General features: G+C 42.4%; 1 long non-coding RNA gene across 1 annotated transcript; it reads right to left on the reverse strand.

Moving 5' to 3' along the window:
• Positions 1 to 202: 202 nt before the first annotated feature.
• LOC147757629 (uncharacterized) lies at positions 203 to 1,793 on the reverse strand. Its single transcript, XR_015322341.1, has 2 exons — positions 1,698 to 1,793; positions 203 to 723 (listed from the first exon to the last, which is right to left on the reverse strand). It is a non-coding gene; the product is annotated as an uncharacterized LOC147757629 (long non-coding RNA).
• Between the last annotated feature and the right edge of the window lie 9,203 nt (positions 1,794 to 10,996).

The following is a 10,996-nucleotide window of genomic DNA, read 5'->3' on the forward strand; positions in this document are numbered from 1 at the left end:
TTTAAGGGCAAATCCCTTCAAGTTAAACGTGGACAAATCATTTGTTCAATACTTGGGGCACTTAAATCTAGCTTACCTTGACGAGAGTAGCAATGGGTCACTCGATCCGCAGGCTTCTCTAATGACCAGCAGGCAGTTTAACAGTATAGAAGGGTAATGCACCTATTGTTAAGTACAGTTTCGTCCCAAAGAGAGACAGAAGACTTGTTCACTGAGTATTTATTAAACGAAATCAAAGCAGATTCAACAATTAAGTTGAACTAGCGCTAACGATTATGACGGCTGTACGTGATCGTTCCAATTGAGCTAGCTTTTCAGCATCCGATTTATTACGAGAAGGCTACGAGGTGGAAAGTCGCCTTGACGAGCCGTACTCGTCGTATGTGATTCCGTCGTCTCGATACGTCGATGCCTCTCGTCAGATCAAATTGTCTCTTCCCATTATTCGTATCTTCTACCTCAGACCGTAATGTCGCTGTTGTTTTTCCAGATCTTCACGAAAGCAACTCCGAGACAAGTTGCGAAAATCGCCTCGATTGTCACTGGAAGACAGTGAGCACTTTGGCAACACTGATCAAAGCCGGAAAATGGAGAAAGAGGCGAACGGGGATCGCAGAATCAAATAGAAAGACTCTCCGAGGTACGTCAAAACGTCGACCAACCCCGGAATCACTGGTTCGCTGTACAGAACTGTTGTTGTGGCCATCCGACCCTTGTCAAAATCTGTAATTTAAAGAGCATAATAAATGCATTTCGTTTTACGTAGCAAACATATTTTTTAGAAGGAAAATTCTTATATCTATCGAAGTATAAGCAAGCAACCTTAAGAAATTTTGCGTTTTTATCTGGCACGGGCCCGGTCCGTCAGAATGCTAGGCTGAAGTGCGGGTCCCTGGAGGCGTCTCGTTATTATTATTTAGCATATTTTTTTGTATAATTATATTTTTCTATGTATAACGTAAGTTTCGAAAGTTATTCTTAGATTACCGCAGGGCTATATCCGTCAAAGTTAATCAAATAATTATTGCCACGAGAGAAAACATGTATTTGATCAGTCAGTACGGTCAAGAAACACTCTTCTACTTGGTGACCTAAGGTGGCGGGGCGGAGGGGTGGGGGGATATTGCGATTCATGAATGTTAGTAAAAATACTAGCTAGACTCATAGAGCACTCACTTCTATAGTCGTCCAGAGATCTTTTGTTAGAGAAAAACTAAAAGTATAATGATTGTTTTTATTTTTTTTTGAGAAAATGCCACGATGCTGCTGGAAAGGTGTTTCTCTTTGTTACAACAAATCAATGCCAAGCCGGCTAGGTTGACGACTGTGATTCTTTTAGTATGGATCCTCATGAAGTCGCGCATCAGTCTGAAGCCAGGTTTTGCATGGCCCTAATACTGACACATGCAGAAATTGTATTTTATCCAAGAATGGGGTGATAGTACTGATCATATGTATTGCTGATGGTTAATTATGATTCTAGTAGAAAATATAGTATATGACCGATGGCAGGTATAATGTGTGACACGTGACTCATTCGGTGCTGGCATTGTTTAGTCTATGGAAATAGTTTAGGTATGCCGTACAGGACGTTCGTCGCGATTTATTTCAAAGACAATTTTATTTATGTAACAGGAAAGGCATGGAGGTATGATCCTTCGAATCACATATGTACACTTTTATATGCTAGGTTGTACCTTTGGCAAAGGTTGTCCGTCCAACTCCTTTGACAAATTGTCAAGCTCACTTGTCTCTTATATGCTGGAATTTCGGTGACACATATGATCTCATCTCACCTTGTCCCACATAAGTCCGACAGTGAAATGAAATAAAATCATAGACTTAGGACAAATTGTGTCGGCTACAATTTACTTTCAGTTTGCTCTCGAAAATGCTATAATCACATTACCTATTTAGGGATTGTAAACTTCAACCCTAAAATATATTCATAAATATATTATGAATTTTGCGGTTTTGCGTGAATCAGATAGCTCAGAAGCAGATCGTAGGTTTAATCAATCAATATCATCATATAAATATATATACGAGCAAAAACTTGCATTAATTGCTTCGGTAGTTACGTTAACTTAGCTAAATGTTCTTCAACATGACGGGATGACAGCTCATCGATACCGTGACTGGTGTAGTAGACATCGTTCTATCAGTTTGATAGTAACTCTCTTCGAACGATTCTTGAAATTGGTGGCAAGACACGATACAAGCAATATACCTGCAAGTCTCCTTGAAATTCAAACAGGCCTAGACGTTAGTCCTAGCGCACCCAAAAATACTGGGTCCTATCAATGACCATTACAGACATCGTGTAGTTATATAGCCATAAGTAACGAATGCTCTACAGAGATCTGTATGAGTATCGGGACACATATACAGGTTCACAAAGGTTTGAATTGTTCTTGCTGATCAAGCTGCCTTTAGATCAAATAGTAATATAGTAGGAAAGGAACAGATCCACGTAATGCTGCCACGAAAGCTGGCTGCATTTAGCGCTGAGTGACAATGTAGCAAATAGTCCAAACGCCGCCTCATAAATCGCTTGGCACATACTTCTGTTCAGGATATCGGGATCGATTCACGCAGTTACGCAGCCTTACTATAGTCGACGTCTGTTTTTGAAGTCGGCTGTAGGCCTAGACGGATACAGGACAGGCTGGGAGCCCTACGTTAGGCAGTTAGAGGAGATGTACATAGAGGCCTGTCCGTCGCATACCATTGCTAAACGGATTAGCGACAAGTTAGAAGGACGAGGCGACGCTGGCGGTGATGATGATGCCAATAGATGAAGACTTTAGCGAACGTGGTGAAGATGTATCAACCATGGATATTGCTTTAGAAGCGAAAGGGGATCGCCGTCATTGAAGCTTGCTTAGCCAAATCTTAGCTCTTTCTTATTACTTAAAAATAGCTTAAATACGATTGTAATCAGGTGTAAAGAATGGCGTCATTATGAAGGGTCGTTATTAACGCTTAACAGCTACTTACTATAGAAAATACTAATTGAATTCGGAATAAATAGATACAATTCTGCGTTACCTAGGATATCTCTTACCAATTTATTTTGTTCTTGAATAAGGCTTTGTGACCCTCCATATTTCTATCTAAGCTTCTCTATCTGTCACGCTTCGATTTTAGTTCTGAAAAAATGTACATCCAATCGTTGATCCGACTTCGGTCAGCAAAAATCCTCTGACGACAGTCCGACAACAAACTGGTATTTTACGCAAATAAGTCGCTGATCTTTGATTCTATCATTCCCAGCACTTTTACCTTTGAAGCAAGCGTAACTGCTCATTTCGGTTTGCACTCCGTCATCGCTTCCAAGCTCTCAAAACAGACTCTTTGTACAAATGCACGTTTGCGTTTGAGAGATCCAAGATGCCAGTACGCGTTGCCAGCGCTAGCACATAGCAAAACATATTAATACGCCTACGAACATATTTAAGCTATACCCTGCTGTCGTTCATGTTGCTGTTCCTGACTGTTGTGCCTGTCGGCGAATGAATCATCGATTCATTTATGCGAGAAGAATTTCCCTGCCAGCGGTTCGGCACTCGATCCCGGGGGCACTTCGGTGAACGGCTAGCGTTGGTCAGAGTCAATCGGAGGGCGGAAGCTACAAGAGCACCAGTAACACTAACGGCACCGGCTGAACTATGCAACGCGACGCCGACCTCAACAACTGGACTGAGCAACGATTGCCGAACGCGGACAGTGCCATCTATCCGAATGCACCCGTAAACTGGTTGTCTTCGGTAATCGATACGATTACAGCCATCGGTCGCGTCTACGGCGTCTTTTCGTCCTCTTCAGAAAACAACGAACCTGTGTCTAACGGCAGAACGAAGGCAGAACGGACCGAGAGGACAAGAACAGGCCAGCCAACAAGAGGTTCTTGCTTCGTTCGAGTAGAATTGGGCATCGCACACGACAGTCAGCTAAGACATGACCCGATCTAAACCGACTCAGTTCGAACTGAACAAACCAAATATCAGCTAAGCATACCCAACGAGTAATTCAGATACTCGGACGGCAACAGATAGGATAACAGAAAATCGTAGTTATGACCACGCGAAGTTCGAGTAAAGTTCCAAGTCGGTCGCAGACGGTCAGAGACCTAAAGATCAGCCAGATTGAAGCGAACTAACGCTTTACCAGCTCAGTCAGATAGATCGGATGCTCTTGTCATGGCGTTCAAGTTCCCTGGCGTGATGTTCTAGCGGTGAAAAGACAACTAGTAGAGGTCTGAGCCCTGTGAGGAGCCACCTCGTCCTGTGGGGGCCAGCAAGAGAAGGAATCCACCCTGTGCACCTGTGCTCACGACTCTCTTTTCGATGGTAGCCCTAAAGTTCGCCGCTTTGGCTTCTACGTTAACTGGATCTAGCTAACGTTCAAAGAACGCGAAGCATAGAGCAGATAGCATGCCCTGCCAGATTTGCTATTTACAGCAGGTTTCGGCCGTTGATCCTGGCTGAGGTTGCAATGATTTTCGTCCAGTATGCACGAGTCGTACCTAGCGATTCGACCCGCCGACGGTTATCATCATTACCGGGCCTTCCATATATTATCGAATTTAGGTCCTGATATAATTACCCCCTGTGGCGAGAGTGCGATACCGACTTACGGAACAACGCATAGCTGGCCATATTGAATGCTGTCTGTTCTAATAGGCTCGTCACAATGTTAGCATTTTCATGTACATCGGTATGAGTTGAAAATTCTCATTGGCCTAATTTTGAGCGTTTCCTAACAGCGAGCTGTTGTCGCGACCACTGTCGAATTGCTCATCTTTTTTATAGACGTCGAAACGGATAATTATAATCAGCTGAGGTAACTTCGCTTCACACATAATATCTGCTCGTTATTATGGCTTTCAATTACGGCTTGAGAAATTTCCTGTGCATTATCAATCACAACAAGATCTTAGCAATCCTGCCAGCCAGGGACCGTTTTCTCCCAAAAACATTTTCACGACCGCGTCGCACAGGAGCTTCAGACAAACTCGATACGCACACTAAAACGTCTCATTTCGTATTTTAACATGTAGGTAGTTATATGTAGGTGATTTATGAAAAGCTAGACGTTTACTAAACCACGTTTTATCATGCATCCGGATAGAGATAAGCAAACTTGTCTTTTAGGCAATATACAGTGGAAACGACGCTCAAAATAATGCTATAATCAAACCGCGTAGCTGCTATACTTTATAAGTACAACACACTTTCAGCCCTGTGCTTCAGGAGAAAGATTTCAAACATGGTTTTCTTTCAGATTTTACTTTTTTATCGTGTCCATCGCACACCGAAGCTCTAGCATAGTAGGTCATAACGGGCCGTTAATGTGACTCTCAGCTAACAGGGCGCCTTGTTCACGTGGACGCCTCAAGCGGCGGAACGTAAGCAAGATACTGAGCGCCACTGTTTATTCGTTCGTTCACTTATACAGCCCTTAAAGCCACTTTTCAGAGCGCTTTTTTTGCTAGCACAAATCACTTATACACAATGTGTTCACGGTACAGATTTTCCACCGACGGCCTATTTACTGGCAGGAGAAACCTTGACCGTTGTTGCACCTAAAGTGTTTGCACTTGAATGGTGCAGAAAAAATAAAAAGTACTCAGCGGCTATGCACTAATTGTAGGCACAAAAAGGAAGAAGGAATGAGAGCCCTTCTTTGAAATATAGAAGGACAGCCGATATCAAGCGATGCACGGCTCTGCACGTCGACACACAGCATTCTGCACGCTTAACTATACGAAACTCTGCCTCAGTGGTATGGCTATACGCAGATGGCTATTTGATAGAATCCCCTCGTCAGCTCCCTTGCCCCTTTCTGATCAAGAGCCGTCTGCATACCGTTAAAAACGTTCCGCACTCCAACAACGATACGAGATACTGTGGAACGCTGGCTCGTCTACGCTCACCAATAACTGTTGACGTTGCTGCTGCAGGTCAAAAATCAACGTCCAGTTTCAGCTCTAGTACAGAGGGCTGGTGAGACTCAGACGACACAAACGATTGTCTGCTTCGCGCGATCCGATCCTACTGGGATGTCTCCTGTGTGCTAATGGTGTTTCGCGCATACAGGGATCCCCACTGCGAAGTTCTCGTTCAAGTGCGCTCCCAGATGTGGGGCCCGCAGAAATTTACCGCTCCAGAAAAAAAAACACACGCTTCAGTCTAACCTGCGATCGAAACTTCGCAAACTTCAGCTGAAGAGTTGATGAAGGAAGTCTAAAACTGATTGTTTCGCTTGGTTGATCCACGTGAGTGTCGCTTATAATGGGACGATGCCTGTTGGACCTGGGATAGAGCTACATAAACCGGCATGCGTCACACGACGAATCTCAGTTAATGTCACTAACGCTGATGGAACACCAGGGCACATTCATCTGCTGCCAAGATATTGCTTACTGAACTATTTTCTATTAAGATTTGAAAAATAGCTGGGAATCCTCATCTTGTCGTTTGTTATTTAGCGGCTGCAATTAGATAGATAGTCGTTAAATAGGAAGCATATATATGTAGAAATGATCGGTGCGGTTAATTGTGGCTGAGCTTACTGCGTACCCTCTTGCCATACAACTAAAATAATTGTAGGCTGCGTACAAGTCGTGCTCTACGTGCAAATCAGCTGCGGTTTATCTGGCTAGTTCCTAGAAAAAGGGCGCGTAGGGTTTCATGAACCCAGCCGTGTCGCGGGGCCACATAGACACTCATAGCATATCATATATTTCTACAAGTTTTTTGATTCGGTTGCTAAGCCTATAAATGCTCGGCGTATTTAATGTCCGGTACTATCGTTAAGCGTTGTTTCAGACTCAATAACTAGGTCTAGCGTTGAGCATGTACCCGAATTCCGATCTGGGCATCTCACCTGGTAACTAAATAGATCCCTGCTCTGCTCTCGAACAGGTTTGAGAAGACCTTCGTTTGACTGCCCGTTGGCTCGAAAAGTCAATTCGACTTTGCTTCGCCGCTCTTCTTGTTTTTCATCCCCATGAGTAACCACTCATTCGAATGCTTCTAGCTACAAAAGCGCTCCTCTCCTTGGGTTCAGGCAGGAAAAAGTTATGTAATCCATGAAAAATGAAGCCAATACTATGAACATGTAAGACAGGTATAAAGTGATGAGCATGAGGTTTCGTTCATGTCCCTACTCGTATGCAAAGGCAAATGCATCGAAGGGACAAGGGGAATTAAATCACACGAAGCTGGACAAGCGAGAGCTTCTAAGGACTAAGGTTCACCCATCATTCTTAGCTTATACGTTATGTGCCCAGCACAGGCCGGCAGTCGAAACGAGCTACGGGGAACAGCGGCGGCAGCCCAATGACCACCAACGGGATCACTGGAAAAAAAAAGATCATCTATTCCTTGTTATATACATATCAGGATCAAAGAGCATGGCGCAGGTCGCAGCAGGTAACATCGTCAGTCCACCACGAGAGCTACATATAAAGAAAAGCTAGATATTACGGCTGCTAAAGAGGAGCGACATCGTCTCGGAGTTTGAAATCGCTCGTAAAAAAATTTGATGTAAGGAAACGATAGTGATCCAATAGAATTGGACTAGCGGTTATGGCTCATTGGATAGTGCTAAAGGATATTAATCGAAATCTGTTCCTGTCAGGTCGGCTGCTTCATTCATGTATTTTTGAGCGTGCGAAAGGCATTCATAGAGGGTGACGAGAAACTCGACTGTGATAATTAAAAAAAAATATCTGTGACAGGGTCAGAAGGTGAAACAATTGGGTATGAAAGCAGGTAAGCATAGTCGAGGGAACGGGGTCCCATAGATTCGAACAGCGACTTTTCGATCGTACGGTCTCTCTGAGCCGATCTTTTCTATCTATTTGATGGCGATTTTAGATAAGCGTACGTGTACATTATATGGCTGATGATACCGTATATACAATGGTCATAACTTGCTACCTCTGAATACTGAAATTCTAATTAGTTAATTGGTTGTACAGAGGTCGTGCTGGGAGCGGCTTGTCAGCGTTCTGGTTACCTTCAGAATACGGAAATTTTGTAATTTTTGAATTTCATCACGGTCTTCTACAAAATTAGAAGGTATTTCTAAATAAGTACTATACGTTGTTTTAACGGTACCAAATAGCTTGACAATGTCATGTGGGATTTTTTTGTAATTTTGCTCTCTGAATTTTTATTCATTTTGCAATTGTTGTTAGTTTTTTAATGGTCAACGCCTTTTCTGTATAATAGGAAGAGACATGCCCTTATATCTTGTATCACGTAACACTTACAAGCACATATGCGTTTAGCAGAGAAGCTTTTAACAGGAAACATGAACAAGTAATCAGCGAATTCTATGTTTTTTTGTTTTTTGTTGAAGATGTACAACGCGAACCCGTTGGAAAATATTTTTTAACTAATATTCCTTATATGTGCTCCAGCGCTCAAATAACCACGAGAAAAAGGAAGAAACCGGAAATATGTCTTTATAGTCCCTAGGGAAACCCATGCGACCAACTAGTTCAATAGAAATTGGTGATTTCTGTAGTTTTTACGTTATGAGTAGCATATGTATGGCGGGAGTAAGCCGCCAGTGGGGAACGAATTCCGCGCAGTTCCCGCCATGTCCTCTCTCTCTCTCTCTCTCTCTCTCTCTCTCTCTCTCTCTCTCTCTCTATCTCTCTCTCTCTCTCTCTCTCTCTCGTTCTGTTGCTTTCTTCGTATTATATTGAACGCGAACAGTTTTAACCCAGCGGCTCTGGTCGAGCACCTGTTACAAGAAAGGGGTGCACACATGAGATCGTGCCGCTGATCCTGCCACCTAAAGCTCCCAGACATGAAAAGGAAAGAGAGGCTTAAATAACCGCTCTGGAGGCGGCGGTGGCGGCGGCCGCATGTAGACGCCTCCCAGACAGAACTTCGACGAAGACGATGAGCGGGTGGCATAAAAACGGAACACTAACAGACGGACGGGCGATTGGGCGAGAAGGCGTGCGCGAAACAGAGAGACTAATAGATAGAAACTCTACATGAAAGACGGGTACAATGGTCTAGCCAACCGACTATGTTCTCTGGTCGATGTCATTTTAGTCTCGGACAGCGTAAAACATTGACTCGATGGTGGAGAGGAACTCAAGACGAAGAGATAAGGTTACGTTCAGAGTAAGGCCACTGCTGAAAGTAAAGAGATAAGGCAAGATTTAAAAAAGGAAGAAGCTGTTGCTGATAGGCGAAGACCGATTTTCATACTGTACATCGGTTGCATATCTTGCCTGTGTCTGCACATATCGAAACGTATCTATTAGTCTGGTTCGATAGCAGCTCTATGGCTAGGTGGCTATGTGATCTTCACGTTTTTCTAGCAGGACGTTGAAAAATACGTCAGCAATAGAATTAAATGACAAATACGTTATTAATAAATTTCTAACAGTAGCTCTCAAGCTACCGAATATATATATATATAGCGAGTGAGTTTTTCAAAAGCAACGCAATAAGCACATAATGTAGAGAAGAAAACCTTTTTTTTGTGACAAATTTGCTATTTTTCTATACGAACTGTTAGAAATATTGTGGTTGTGGCCCTTCAAGCAGCCTTTTGCGTGGAATATTAGAAATAATAGTTTGTTTCAGGATAATTAATGAGCAAGGTGTTAAGAATAGAATATCTAGATCCTTTCGAGTTTTATGTCCGATGCTGTCGCTAAACACGGTTTTAGGTAGTCGAATTTTACATAAAAAAAAAAAAGTTAAGCGTTGGTCCCATATTGGCGACAGTCACAAAACGCATGATTAGACCTCACTGCCAAAGTATCGAACCATCTGCTTAGATAATATAATTATCGAGAACGAGACGTTGTATAAAACGCTGGATAAGGTCAACTAATTAAACTAATCAAGACACCGATAAAATATCTAAAAGACAGTGGGGCAATTGAATAACTAGAAAAATTGAGTGGATTAACTGAAATTTAGTAGTGACAGAACGGAACAGCTGTAGTAATAGGACAATTACACCAAAGTTAAAGTCAAGGTTAGACGGAGCAAGCTTGATTGGAAGGACGCCGTAGGACAATGTTAGATAGGATGTACTGCGTAAGGTGTGAATTCGAGTCTGACATGGCTGAAAAAGAACTCATTTTGAATGCTACCTTATGTTAGCAAGAGCCCGTACTGCCGATGGCGGAGTACGTCAAAAATGAGGTTTTCTTGCGTTCATCTGTGCTTTACACAGATTCATTTATTAATTTACAATACATACATATATATGTGTAGATATATATGTATGTATGTTGGTTTACATTTTTTAATAATGTGTATTTTAATAAGTCAGCATAAAAATGTGTATATCTATAATTGCTCCCAAAAGTCAACAAGATTCATTGTTTAACGTCTTAGATACAACCGGCAAATAAAAACTGAGTTGACCCAAGCTTATCTTCAGCCAAAAAATGAAAACGATATGAACCCAATGGGTGCAAAACAGGCGAATGACAGAAAAGGCCGGACCAATTCTCCACCCAAATTTGCCATCGCTCATTTCAATACTGTCCGTCGTTTTGAAAAAACCGCCAGGCTTGACTTGCTTTAGTGTCTAAATAGATTCGTGGTCCTATCTCTAGGATAATTTTTTTCTGACCAGAGTCTAATTTTGACTGGGTGGTCTAAAGAGCGCTCCGATCTTCACAGATGCGTTACAGATACAGTCTATTTAGACTACCGAAAAACTAAAATATATTGATCGATATATATAGATATAGTTTAATAATTCTCCTTAGCGTCCTGCATATCGTCAATCTCAGTGCTGTACTCCGGAAACCTCTACTGAATCTATGATGGTTGTTCGCATGAGGATTTAATCAGAAACAGCAGCGGTGGCATCATTAGCATCGTGGCTATCCGTTTGTGCCTCTAAACATGTAAAACAGTCACGTTTTAGATTTACGTAGACGTCGCGCATACCTTGATTAACGTGTGTTAGTTAATGCGTTCGAGACACTGCTTAT

The sequence above is a fragment of the Varroa destructor genome, unplaced genomic scaffold (assembly GCF_002443255.2).
Source record: "Varroa destructor unplaced genomic scaffold, Vdes_3.0 BEIS01000002.1, whole genome shotgun sequence".
In the NCBI taxonomy this organism is placed as follows: Eukaryota; Metazoa; Arthropoda; class Arachnida; order Mesostigmata; family Varroidae; genus Varroa; species Varroa destructor.